Below are 15,557 nucleotides of genomic sequence, written 5' to 3' on the forward strand. Positions count from 1 at the left end.
CAATTCCACTCCTAGGTATATATCCAAAGGAAATGTAAACAGGATATCAAAGAGATACATGTACTCCTATGTTTATTGCAACATTATTCACAATAGCCAAGATATAAAAACAACCTAAGTGGGGCTGGACCAGTGGTAGTAGTGGTTAAGTTCGCATGCTCCGCTTCTGGCAGTCCTGGGTTCTCAGGTTCGGATCCTGGGCACGGACCTATGCACCGCTATTCAAGCCACGAAATCTAAAAAAGCCAAACCCGTAAAAACAGAAAGTAGAATGGTGCTTACCAGGAGCTAGGGGGTGGTGGAATTTGGGAGATATTGTTTAAGGATAGAAACTTGGAACCAGTAGGTAAATAAGTCCTGGATATCTAATGCAGAACATAATGATTATCGCCAACAATACTGTATTATAAACTTAAAAGTTGCTAAGAGAATAAATATTAATTTTTCCCATCACAAAAAAGAAATGATAATTAAGTGATGTAATAGAGGTGTTAGCTAACACTACGGTAGTCATTATATTGCAATACAATAAATGTATCAAATCAACATGTGGTACACCTTAAACTTACACAATGTTATATGTCAATTATATCTTATTAAAAATAAATTTAAAAATAAAAGCTACTCAACATCACTAATTATCAGGGGAAATACAAATCAAAACCACAGTGTATTATCACTTCACCCCTTTAGGATGTCTATTATCAAAAGTACAAGAATAAGTGTTGGCGAGGATGTGGAGCAAACGGAACCCTTGTATACTGTTGGTGGGAATGCAAACTGGTATAGCCACTATGGAAAATAATATGGAGGTTCCTCAAGAAATTAAAATAGAACTACCATATAATCCAGCAATCCCACTTCTGGGTGTATATCCAAAGGAAAAGGAAAGGAAATCACTATCTCGAAGAGATATCTGTACTCCCATGTTCATAATAGTATTATCCACAATAGCCAAGGTCTGGAACCAACATAAATGTCTGTCAATAAATGAATGGATAAATACAATGTGGTATATATATATATGCAATTGAATATTATTCAGTCTTAAAAAAGAAGGAAATCTTGCCATTTGTGATAACGTGATTACCTGGAGGGCATCATGCTAAGTGAAATAAGTCAGACAGAGAAAGACAAATACTGCATGGTATCACCTACAGGTGGAATCTAAAAGAGAAAAAAAAAATTCAGATTCATAGGAACAGGTAGTAGAATGGTGATTGCTAGGGACTGGAGGGTGTGGGAAATAGGGAGAGGCTGGTAAATGGGTATAAACTTTCAGTTACAGGATGAGTAAGGTCTGAAGATCTAATGTATAACATGATGACTATAGTTGATAATACTGTATTGTATAATTAAAATTTGATGAGAGAATAGAACTTAAATGTTCTCACACACAAAAAAAGGTAAATATATGAGGCAATGGATATGTTCATTAAAAAAGGAATCCTTTTCACAAAGTATATCTGTATCAAATCATCATGGCATACACTTTATTACAATTTCATTTCTCAGGTATACCTCAACAGAGACAAAAAAAAAAAAAAGAAAATAGAGAAAAACTTAATACATGAATATTTTGTGCAATCAAGTCCATGCACTTTTTTTTTTTGGTGAGGAGGATTGGCCCTGAGCTAGCATCTGTTGTCAACCTTCCTCTTTTTGCTGAGGAAGATTGGCTCTGAGCTAACATCTGTGCCCATCTTCCTCTATTTTATACGTGGGATGCCTACCACAGCATGGCTTGACGAGCAGTGTATCTGTCCTTGCCCGGGATTCGAACCCTCAAATCCCGGGCTGCCGAAGCAGAGCCATGAACTTTTATATATGTTATATTTGCCTCTTTATCAATTCTTCGAATTATAGAAATACGTGTTTTAATCCTGTGCTTTTGCCTTTTCTGTATGGTATGATTTTCTTCTCTTAAAAAAAATCAATCTAGTTACACTTAGTTTATTTCTTTTGAGGTTGCTGTCTACCTCTGAGTATGCTTTTACTCCACGTCTTGTTTGAAATCATTACATTATTATTGATAGCATCAAAACAGCTAGTGACATAACGTTTGGATGAGATTAATAGCCATGCAGCTGGAAGATTAGATTGCCAAACCATGTTCTCAAGTTAAGAGTCTGTATTTATTACTGTTTAATAGTGAAAGAACTTCTTAAAAGAGACAGAGTCTAAAATCTGCTCTGGAGTTCAGAGGGTGACATGAGCCTGTCTGGGAAACGAGGTTGGTGGTATAATTTAGGAGTACAGTGATGGCTCGGTGGCGTGAACCACATACAAAACAAGATAGACGCTTACTTCAATCACGACCTTTGAAAATTTCTCAGCGGTGGTGTGGGAGGCTTTTTTAGGAATGGAATTGGAACAAGATGTGCTTCTTCCCATGTGTAAACAGTGAAATGAGTCTTTTAAATAGTTTTTAATTACAATTTCTGAGCCCAGTGCTAGAAAGTGCCAGTGAAACTGAAAAGCAGCGTTGTTTATTTCATTGTCAGGGTGACAGTATGATGGAAAAGAGTTCCTAACATGTTCTGGAACCAATTTAAACATTCTGAGGAAAAAAACTTCCCTGCTTAATAGTTATGCAAAATATTTTCTTTGAGTTCAAGAATAATTTAGATCTTCTCTAAGAAATTTCTGTTACTAAAGTTATTTATACTTTTATTTAACATATTTAACAATCAGCAAAGTAGGGAAGTTGTTTTGCAGGCCAGTATTTCTTTTTAACCACAAAGTTATTTTTTCTTTGATGAGTATACAAATATTGAAACCTAATAATTTCCTCTTATTTATACATTTTTGTTTAAAGTTTAAAAGATTCTGTATTTTTTAAACTTATGCCAGTGACAAAAATAATAACTTGAGTAAAATGAAATATATGTCAACCAATTGTTGCAAATAAGGTTTGGCGATTAGGCTCTAAGTCTTATATAATAGTGATATTTTAAAACTGGCAATGTAATTTGTTATTCATATATGATCTGATGTCAAGAATCTATGAGGGGCAGAACAAACAAGAAACAAAAAAATTAGAAGAGTAGACAATGAATACATTTTGAACTGAAAGTTTTGTTAAAAAATGGGTAGAGAAGCTTATGAAATGAAGCAAAAATGAGATGGTCTATCAGAATTATTCAAACTGCAGAAGATATATGGAATTCTCTGGAAAATGGCATTTAATAACTTCTGGGATCTTCGTTAGTTAGGTCTGCCTTATCTTACACCATATTTGGGTTTTTATTTTAAAAATCCTTTAAATGAACTGGAGAAATATGCTATTTAACAAAACTATTTATTAAACATTTTCATAAAATAATCCCTTGGCAGTGTAAACCAGAGTTCTCCAAATAAATTTTTTATTGTGTATATTCATTAATTAATAAAAAATTAACACGCAACAGGAATATACTAGATTTCATCAATTTTAAAATGCAAATTTTTCACATTTTAATAATAAAAATCAGAGCAGAAATAAATGAAATAGAGACAAAAAAAACAATAGAAAAAATTAATAAAACCAAGAGCTGGTTCTTTGAAAAGATAAACAAAATTGACAAACCTTTAACAAGACTCATCAAGAAAAAAAGAGAGAAGGCACAAATAAGTAAAATCAGAAATGAAAGAGGAGAAATTACAACAGACACCTCAGAAATACAAAAGATTATAAGAGAATAATATGAAAAGCTATATGCCAACCAATTCGACAATCTGGAAGAAATGGATAAATTCTTAGAATCATACAACCTTCCAAAACTGGATTAAGAAGAAGTAGAGAATTTGAATAGACCAATCACCAGTAAGGAGATCGAAACAGTAATCAAAAATCTCCCCCAAAATAAAAGTCCAGGACCAGACGGCTTCCCTGGTGAATTCTACCAAACATTCAAAGAAGGCTTAATACCTATCCTTCTCAAACTCTTCCAAAAATTGAGGAGGGGGGGAAGTTCCCTAACTTTCTAGGGAGCTCCCTAACATTCTACGAAGCCGACATTACCCTGATACCAAAACCAGACAAGGAGAACACAAAAAAAGAAAATTACAGGCCAATATCACTGATGAACATTGATGCAAAAATCCTCAACAAAATACTAGCAAATTGCATACAACAATACATTAAAAAGGTTATACACCATGATCAAGTGGGATTTATTCCAGGTATGCAGGGATGGTTTAACATTCGCAAATCAATCAATGTGATACACTACATTAATAAAATGAAGAATAAAAATCACATGATCATCTCAATAGATGCAGAGAAAGCATTTGACAAGATACAGCATCCATTTATGATAAAAACTCTGAATAAAATGGGTATAGAAGGAAAGTATCTCAACATAATAAAGGCCATATATGAGAAACCCACAGCTAATATCATCCTCAATGGTGAAAAACTGAAAACTATCCCTCTAAGAACAGGAACCAGACAAGGATGCCCACTCTCACCACTCCTATTTAACATAGTACTGGAAGTCCTAGCCAGAGCAATCAGGCAAGAGAAAGAAATAAAAGGGATCCAAATTGGAAAGGAAGAGGTGAAACTGTCACTATTTGCAGATGACATGATTTTATATATAGAAAACCCTAAAGAATCCACCAGAAAACTTTTAGAAGTAATAAATGAATATGGTAAAGTTGCAAGATCCAAAATCAACATACAAAAATCAGTTGCATTTCTATACACTAACAACGAAGTAGCAGAAAGAGAAATTAAGAATACCATCCCATTTACAATTGCAACAAAAAGAATAAAATACCTAGGAATAAACTTAACCAAAGAGGTGAAAGAGCTGTACACAGAAAACTATAAAACATTGCTGAAAGAAATTGAAGAAGACACAAAGAAATGGAAAGACATTCCGTGTTCTTGGATTGGAAGAATTAACATAGTTAAGATGTCCATACTTCCTAAAGCCATCTGTAGATTCAATGCAATCCCTATCAAAGTTGCAACGACATTTATCACAGAAATAGAACAAAGAATCCTAAAATTTATATGGAACAACAAAAGACCCCGAATAGCTAAAGGAATCCTGAGAAAAAAGAACAAAGCTGGAGGTATCACACTCCCTGATTTCAAAATATACTACAAAGCTATAGTAACCAAAACAGCATGGTACTGGCACAAAAACAGACACACAGATCAATGGAATAGAATCGAAAGCCCAGAAATCAACCCACACATCTCTGGACAGCTAATCTTTGACAAAGGAGCCAAGAACATACAATGGAGAAAAGAAAGCCTCTTCAACAAATGGTCTTGGGAAAACTGGATAGCCACATGCAAAAAAATGAAAGATGACCCTTACCTTACACCATACACAAAAATTAACTCCAAATGGACTAAAGACTTGAATGTAAGACCTGAAACTATGAAACTTCTAGAAGAAAACATAGGCAGTATGTTCTTTGACATCGGTCTTAGCAACATATTTTCAAGCACCATGTCTGACCGGGCAAGAGAAACAATAGAGAAAATAAACAAATGGGACTACATCAAACTAAAAAGCTTCTGCACAGCAAAGGAATCCATCAACAAAACAAAAAGACAAGCTAACAATTGGGAGAAGATATTTGCAAACCATACATCTGATAAGGGCTTAATCTCCAAAATATATAAAGAACCCATACATCTCAACAACCAAAAAACTAACAATCCAATTAAAAAATGGGCAAAAGACCTGAACAGACATTTCTCCAAAGAAGATATACAGATGGCCAGCAGGCACATGAAAAGATGTTCAAAATCAATAACTATCAGGGAAATGCAAATCAAAACTACGATGAGATATCACCTCACGCCCTTCAGAATGGCTATAATTAACAAGACAGGAAACAACATGTGTTGGAGAGGATGTGGAGAGAAGGGAACTCTCATACACTGCTGGTGGGAGTGCAAACTGGTGCAGCCACTTTGGAAAACAGTATGGAGATCCTCAAAAAACAAGGATAGAACTACCATATGATCCAGCTATTCCACTGCAGGGTATTCATCCAAAGAACTTGAAAACACCAATGGATAAAGATACATGCACCCCTGTGTTCATTGCAGCGTTATTCACAATAGCCAAGACTTGGAAGCAACCTAAATGCCATCAAGGGACGAATGGATAAAGAAGATGTGGTATATATACACAATGGAATACTACTCAGCCATAAGAAACGATGAAATCCAGCCATTTGTGACAACATGGATGGACATTGAAGGTATAATGCAAAGTGAAATAAGTCAGAGGGAGAAGGTCAAATACCATATGATTTCCTTCATCAAGTAGTAGATAATAACAACAATAAACAAACACATAGAGACAGAGATTGGATTGGTGGTTACCAGAGGGGAAGAGGGGAGGGAGGAGGGCGAAAGGGATAATTCGGCAACACATGTGTGTGGTGATGGGTTGTAATTAGTATTTGGGTGGTGAACGTGATGTAATCTATGCAGAAATAGAAGTATAATGATGTATACCTGAAATTTATGCAATGTTATTAACCAATGTTACGGTAATAAACAAAAAATTAATAAAATAAAATAAAATAAATAATAAAAAAATCAAAACGCTAAAAAAAAAATAGTTTCAGAATCAGGATGCATTTCACAATTACGGTTAGACAGCTATTCATGGTTTAATGATTTCAAGTGATATGCCTTGATGGTTCTGTGCATTTTGAGTTCAGTTGTCATTTAAAAGTCTTCAAAATGATTATCCTGTAATTGGACATTGAAAGAAGAAGACTGTGTAATCAGCAAGGCACAAAAGCAAGGCGGCTGAGCACAAATCCAATATAAGTGAAGCAAACATTTGTCTTTGGAAGAATAACCTCAATTCTATGTTTTCTTGCAAAGCAACAAAATATATTCCATAACCTAAGGAAGGAAGATATTCCCAAGTAAATAAAGCTGTGCTATTATTTTTTTTAATTCTTGTCGAACACAAAGTAATGAAACTGATGACAGCCAAAAAAATGTGAATACCTTAGAGTAGATTAAAGAAATTTCAAAGCAACAAGCATCTATTGTGACCAATTTATGTGTCACTCTGGGCTCTTTTTGAAAGCATGTGTCTTAGGACTTTTTTTCCAACAGCATACTTTTCTTTCCTAACGTTACGTACAATGGTAATATTATGACTGGTTTCATCTTAAAGTGTATATGAAATATAGACTGTGAAGTTTGAGGTATTACGGTACATCAAATACTTATAAATTATATACATGTACTACTTGCCTGTTTTATATTAACTGATTTTAATAGTTTTTATCAATTATTTATGTAATATCTATATAAAAGTATTTTATGCACACATACTCATATTTTCTTTCTGAATGACCAATTGATATTTCCCATATCCTGCAGTGCATATACCGTACACTAGAGAACAGTGATGTAATCAAATCCCTCTAACAGAAAAGTTTTATTTACTCAGCTACTAAATCATTACTTTCTATTAAATTGCCAGATTTGGATTCTTAAAAAGAATCATGCAATAAATTATTATCTACATGCTTATATGTACTGTATACTGTGGGGTCTCTCCCCCAATTCCTGTCTTCAAGTGTCAATGCACTAACTGCTGGGAATATCAGATACTGACAGCTCTCAGCTTTTTCCCTTATTGAGACATATCCTAGGCCACACAAAACAGTTTCCCCTAAGGTTATGACCATTCCCTGGGGGCTGCTCATGGTCAATGGCTCTTGTGGAAATGCAAAGGCCTAACTCCCACACCTCAATTTGGCGTGGGAGCTCCGGAGGTCCTTATAGGACCTAGACTAAGTCTTCAGTTGCTGCCACATTGTGGGTCACCTCTCTATGCCCAACCCTGCCTTCTCACTCCCTTCCAGGTGTTATCTCCCAATAAACCTTCTGCACACAACTCCCCATCTCAGAGTCTGATTCCAGGAAACCCAATCTAAGACACTATACCATATTCTAATTATCAGTGTAGAAAGAACACTCTTCATGGAGTTTTGAATGATGGTTCATCTATAATTTTTTTTTAATAAATTTTATTCATAATAGAAACCACAGCACCTTGAGTTAAACAAGGTAAGAGAATTAGAAAGTGATATTATTAAGGGAGACTAGCCTGTGATTAGAAATGAAAAATAGCCTGATGCGTAGTGATTCACACACTACAGGATTATGTTTTCTAGCCATGAAAGAATAGATAGTGGGTCTTCTTGTGGTGATTCAACGTTCCTTTCATAGTGCAGCTCTCCCATTCCCTAGGGCATTGTCGCAACTTATATCCCAAGGGCAGCAGAATGGAAAAGAGTGTAGTGAATGGAAGATACTCAATTCTTAACAGCTGCAGCCTAAAAATTGAAATCACCACTTCAGTTCACATTCCATTGGCCTGACTCAGTTACTTACCTGCAAGGGAGGCTGGGAAAGGTAGTCTAGATGGAGCCCAGAAGAAGGGGAAATGGATTTTTGATAAACTACCAGAGCCTTTACTATACATACCTTTCTCAGAATGTAAGTGAGCTCCCAGGAAAGATGGTCAAGTAGATAAATATTTATCTAAACCTACTCAATCACATTGAAATGAAAACAAATGAAGCAATTGCAAAGAATGAGATTCATTTTGAACTGAAACTCAGGAATTGTTACAACCTCATACCAATGTTGTGTAGCTAGACCCCATACAATTTTTAAAATGTTGGAAAAAGAACTCCAAGACATAATATACACCTTCCTAATGTAAGCATAAAGTGAAAATACATTCTAAAGTACTCACGAACAACCCCTACCCTGAAGGGGTGAGAACTAGGAATTTTTTGAATCTTCCAGGAAATTGAGAACCTTGCTTGAAGTTCAGATAAAATTCCAACTGGAATTTTGAAATTGACAAAATGACTCTTCATTTGGAGTAATAAGTATATGATGTTAGAAAGTAAAATGAAATATAATTAAGGAGAATTTGTTTTTTCATTTAAATGTGCTATAAAATAGTTAAAATATTGTGGCACAGGCTATAATTGACAGATAAATCAGCATGTAGGACAATGACTGACACATAGTAGGTGCTTGAAAAATAGTTCTTCAATGAATGGATTGATAATAAAAGAGCAAAGAACTGATACAATTATAAATACTCATTATTTAATTATTATGGCATTTCAAATGAGTCAGGAAAAGATGAATTATTCACTAAAAATTGATAGGGTAATACATTAATTACTCAGAAAAAGATTAAGTCTGTGTTGTGTTAGAAGCAACCAACTCCAAGTCATGCATTTTATAAATATTTTATTTTTACCAGATAAAATCATAGACTGTCAAAAGAACCAGAAAGATTGTATTGTTCATCTTCCTCACCTTATATTAAAGAAAAATGATTTTAGAGAGGTTAAGTTTCTGTCAAAAGGCCAATTAATTTAGTAGAGAGCCATAACCTGGATATCCAATTCAGTACTTATTCTGCTGTATTATGCTACATTTAGGAGAGAGTTAAATACTCATACAGCCTGCTGTGAGGCTCAGATTTGATTCTTTTACATTTTCATCCACAGAGACATAAATGGAGAATGGAATTAAAAGGTAATCAAGCTTATAATCTCGAGAGTACAGATGTTTCCTATTTTCAAAAATCTCCAATAAAAGTAATTCCACAACAATTCTTATCAGAGTGAGTAAGCCCTAGAGTTTAATAATACAGTTTGTCTTCCAAATGTCTAAATTCAATCTCATTTGCTATAGCTTGAACATTTTCCTTCATATTCTTCTTGGAGTAGTTCAAGACAAATTCAATAGAGCTGACATTTATAGAACTTAATTTTAGTGGGAATCCAGAGATGGCCAAAAGTGCACATTTTTTTCAAGTAACATTAAATTAGTTTGACTATTTTATTTTCAGAAGTTTCAAATATAAAAAATGGCACAGTCAATGGAATTGACCCTCTTCAGGTAATATACTGATGTAAGAATGTTTAAATCATTTCCTGGAATAGTCGGCATAGCCCTGAAATATATCCAGGAACATATCCCTGTTTCTGGAGTTGATGAGTGTAGATATGCTTGGTGCCCTGCTCAATTCCCCCTCCTTGGCTGGTGCCTTCATGTCCCAGCCACTGTTGAGCACTAGTTGCTAACAGCTCAGATTCACCTGTCTCCTGAGAATCGCCACCCAGACTGAGATACCTGGAAAATGACACTATCTCCACAAAGGGTAGCGTACAACTCATGACTGACTGATACTGGAGCACAAAAGGTCAGCTCCTTATCCACATGGGGCACTGTATTACTATGCAGGCTCCAGAGCTCAGCTGGGATCAGACTGGCTGTGAGCTTCACCTGAGCCCACATCTTTGCCCAGGTTCCTCGTATCTTGCTTGCTTTACTCCTTTACAGGTTTTTCCTGAGTGCACGTGCTCACTAAATCACTTGCACGAGAATTCTCACATCAGGCTCTCATACTAGGGGATACGACTCAGCACAAGGAATTTCTCTGGTCCCCACAGAGAAACTGTTTTTCTTGGAAACAAAACAAACAAAAAGATCTCTATTATTTGAAGATATGATTTCCCTCTGTTTATATCGTGTGACACTCTGTTGAGTCTACTAGCCCCTAAACAGCCTCCTAAATTCCTTCTCTGTTTTATCCTAGCTAGTCACATATGGAAATACATACTTATTTCCTATACTGATATATTTCTTCACTCTACTCAGCTTATGACACTATTGGTTTAGCTATAGCTCCCTTTCCCCCTCAATTTCTCACACAGAACTGGGTTATACTAAAGCATGGTTTCACGACCCACTTCACATAACAGCAAGCAGAGAGGCAATCATTGCATCTGGCCAAGTCAACCACGGAGTGGGTCTCTGCAGTCTCTTGGAAGAGTAGTACTGGATTATGAAGACCACGTAAACAGAAATGTAGAGGCAGTCAGTCATTCACTTCTCCGTTCAATCATACTTTCAACAAATATGTGTCAAATATCTTCTATATGCCAAGAACTGTGCTACGGCTGGAAATATAATGGCTTCCCTGGCCTAAAAGATGTAAACTTTGCCTTCAAAGAACCTAAATTCTATTAGAGGAGTAAAGAGATCATTAATCCAGTAATTATAAGAGATGTTATAGGTTCTGTGATAGCAGAAGCAGAAGGTGCTCAGCAGCACGTAGCAGAATCACCTAACTCAGCATCCAGTACCCGGCTTCCTAGGGGAAGCAATGCCCAACCTGGGATGTAAAGTTTGAGTCACAGTTAGCAGGAAAAATGAGAAGGTGAGAGGACTCTTCAGACAGAGAGGAGACCATGTATGAGGCCCAGAAGCAAAAGATATCTGGAATATTTGAGGAAGTGAGGTGCAGTATGGTTGGACTGGGGGAAGAGGAATGAGAGAGGAGAGAGAGACTAGAAAGGAAAAGAGGGGACAGATCACAAAGGGCCTTGTGTTATTTATAACTGAGAGAATAAGATTTTTCTCTCCCACCTCATCTCTGAGTCAAGCTAGCAATAAACTTCTCTTTTTGTAGTCACACAGCTTTCAGAAAACAAGAAACATTACCGTTCACTAGAAGGTATTTATTCATATTTCGGTCAGTGACAAAGGAGGAGACTTGAAAAGCAGTAGCATTTTGAGAGTCTGAGTAGCTATGTCCCCTCCCTGTGGTGTCTCAATTCAACCATCTGTGGCCAACGTGCTGCTGAAGTACTGCTGCGTCCTTATAATAACTCACGCTGCCACAGTCCTTTGACAGTTACAAAGTCTTTATTCCTCTTCCTGGGCCCTGTCCACACTTGCTCTTAGCGACTAGTCCTTGTTGATTCAAGTGACATTTCCTATTAGGTCGGTCAGGTAGGCTATTTTATCCCAGTCATTTAAGAGGAGGAAGTGAAGCTAAAGATCTTTAACTGACTTTTGTATATTAACAGACCAAGAACAAGTGGGATTTTGGACACCATCCAGGTCTCCAGATTCCATGTCCGAAGCTCATTCTAAAGCACTGCCCCTGTCACATGTCCCACATATCCGTCTTTACTTAGTCCCTCCCATGGCTTCAGGTTTTCACAAAGTAGAGAGCTGGATTAAGTGCTTAAAACTTTGTTTAAAATCATTAGCTTTAATAACCTGAGGCATGGTATGTACATCTGCGTCCTGTTAGAGAAAAACGGCTAATGGAAACAAGGTTCTTTCTTGCCCAAGAAAGAGGAAAAAAAATTTAAAAAGGAGAATATTATGATTTTTAAAAGTTTAGTTTATAAAATTTTAAGTTTTCAGTCATTTCAGTCTACAAATTGCACTAAGAAATAAAAATCAGTAAATAGGATAATTTCAAATATAAGGATTACTTCAAACAGAAAACTAATGATGTTTATCTGTGTGTTCAATGGAAATGATGACCAAGTGTCAACATTACCACAACTGAATTATCAAGTAATGCATTAAAAAGGCAGATGGGGGAGATTACAATTCAATTAAATTCGGCATGTTATAGTGCCTGGCAAACATCCTGTTTTCTAGTAGATGAAACAGTTTTTGTTTTATCTTTTCTGGTAGTGTTGCTGTTATTCATTTTTGTTGCTGTTATTCATTCTCTGCAGGAAATTAAGGACATTATTTGAGAAAATGTTTAAAAGACTCACATTTTTCGCAAGTTGCATAGGAAAAAGTTTTTCACAGTAAGAGATATTTAGAGATATTGATGTTTTAAATCTATTTCCTTTGTGGTCATCACAAAGACTCAGTCATGTTGTGCAAGTCCATCGCAGAAGTTTGATGTGTGCTCTGTGGTGGCTGATGGCGCTTCTTTTTCTGAGTAAAGGATAAAGAGCAGAGAGGAGTGACCGAGTATGTGACCAGGGGACATTCTTTTCAGAAGCCTGAAGAGAACACACACTCTGAAGACAATTGTGAAGTAAGAAAGCTTCCTTTGAGGTCCTCCCTCATCAGTTGCCGATGCCCACTTTATGCCTTGTATTCCCTATCCTTTACTACAGCTCTCCAATTGTTAGTCTTGTGTCTGTCTCTGTCAAATTTAGCCCTTAGATAGCTAGTCACTGTTGTTATTGTCTCTCCCATAGGGTGTTGGATTTTTAGTGCAAAGGTCTCTTTATTTTCACTTTCTGCTTTATGTATTGTTTGGAAATTTTGTGAATATATATTAGTTTTATATATATTAGTTTTATCATGAGAACGTGAAAATATATTTCCATTTTGTGAAAATGAGGTACTTGTGGGTGAGCTTTTTTTAAAGATTGAATTATAGAAAAAGATCAATAGGAGAATTAATGGGGAAGACATTACTTCATTATTCTGTTCCACTACAATCCATTTGTCCCCTGAGAGTTAGTGGCAGAAAACACTTAAGATATTTCTAACAGAAGGAGTTTAATATTGGGGATTGGTTTCATGGGTGATAAAGGAGCTGAGAAGCCAAATGTGGGCTAGGGAGACAACAGGGCAATTAATGTCATTATTAAGTAAAGAAAACATAGTGACTGATTTAAAATGAAGCTTGTAAAAGATAATTTCAAGTTTATGCACATTTCTTCTGAGAGATTTCTGGGAAAGTGATCCTGCCTTTAACAGAATTAGGAACCAAGAGGAAAATCTGGTTTAGAAGGAAAGATAATCTAATGATTTGAGATGATTATGGGAAATCCAGGCATATATTTTTAGCATTATTATCAGTACTTGGCACATAGGAGATAGTGAGTAAATGTGCTTTATTTTTTTCATTATGTGAGAAATATCATATTAAAATATAATAGTTACATCATTTGTACAAATTTAATATTTATCAATAGTGGATAAAATCATGAATAGTATATGTATATGTAGATAATAGATAAATAGTATATGTAGGTAATAGATAAAAAGCCAAGGACCAGCCTTAAGGAATGCCCAGATACAAGAGCCGAAGTAAAAAAGAGAATTAGAAAAGAAGAGGCAAATAACATATTGTGCATCTTAGATGAACCACATACAATGTGAGATGCTTTATGAAATGTGGAAACAATAATTAATGTAAGCCTCCGCTTTAGGAAAGAAAACTCAAAATCAGAGATATAAGTATCTCTTTAAAAATAAATCACAATTAGTTAAAAGGAAGCAATGAGGCAAACGCTTGGACGTAAAAATCCTCCTTTAAATGTTCAGATACTATGCTGTAAATCTCTTTCCTTGACTGATAAGGAAAGTTAAAGGATACAAAATATTTATGAACCATGGAAGCAAATAAGGATCTCCTTTTTTCCAGCTTTATTGAAATATAATTGACATTGTGTAAGTTTAAAGTGCACAATACGTTGATTTGATACGCTTACATATTGCAAAATGATAACTAACATAGCTTAGCTGATACCTTCATCATGTCACATAATTGCTATTTCTTTTTTGTAGTGAGAACATTTAAGATCTATTCTCTTAGTAACTTTCAACTATATAATACAGTTTTATTAGCTATGATCACCATGCTGTTAAGTTAGATCTCCATAACTTGTTAATCTTATACCTGGAAATTTGTACCATTAAGGATCCTTTTTGATGACTTAGTTTAAGACAGAGGCCTAATAAAAATAATTTTGCTCATTTTCCCATCTCTTTCAAAATTAGTAGATTTCTCCTCATGCATATTTTTTTTCCCACAAAGAGACAAGAGATAAGATAATTTGCTGCCAAATTTTTTTATTTCTGAGCTTGCCTCTACCCAGCTAGAGATGTAAACACTGTGTCAGCATAGAAATGAGTGTTCAGGAGACATGTTGCAGGTAATTGTGGAAAATCATAAATCATTTGTTTTCTATACTGCTGATGTAACATATCGCCATGAACTTGGTAGTAATTTGTGGATAAAAACAATACAAATTTATTGTCTTACAGTTCTGTAGGTCAGAAGTCTGATACAAGTCTCACTGGGCTGGTGTCAGCAAGTCTGGTTCCTCTGGAAGCACCATGAGAAAATCCATTCCCTTGCTTTTTTCCAGCTTCCTTAGATGGTGGCCCCTTTCCTCCATCAACTAGCAACGTGGTGTCTTTCTGACCCTTCTTCCACTGTCAGTCACCTTCTCTCACCACATCTGGGACAGGTTCTCCTTTTAAGGACCCATGTGATTTTATTGGGTCTATCTGGATAATCCAGGATAATTTCCTCATCTCGAGGTCATCTGATTAGCAACTGTCATTGCATCTTTAACCTTAATTCCCTTTGCCATGTTCACAGGTTCAGGTGATTAGCACATGGACATCTTTGGGATGGTCACCATTATTTTGCCTACCACTCATGGATGAGATATTGTTAATCATTTCAGTTGTAACTGAATTTATAAAGAAACTTACTTGTTTTTATTACAATTTCTTTCCCAGCTGGAAATTTATTAGCCATTATAGAAACCTCAGAGAAGCTTCTAGTGTTTAGAATCACTGGCTTTTAAGTAACTATCTCTGCTGCTGCTATTTATAAGAAGTTTCAATAAAATTAATGTGCTTCTGATAATTTATAAACATAAAATACAATGTGAATATTTCTTCTCCAATATTTTCTCATTTATTTCTTATCAGAGTGCATGAAGTAAGCATTATTTTTAATCTCAACATG

This window comes from Diceros bicornis, chromosome 12 (assembly GCF_020826845.1).
Source record: "Diceros bicornis minor isolate mBicDic1 chromosome 12, mDicBic1.mat.cur, whole genome shotgun sequence".
NCBI lineage: Eukaryota > Metazoa > Chordata > Mammalia > Perissodactyla > Rhinocerotidae > Diceros > Diceros bicornis.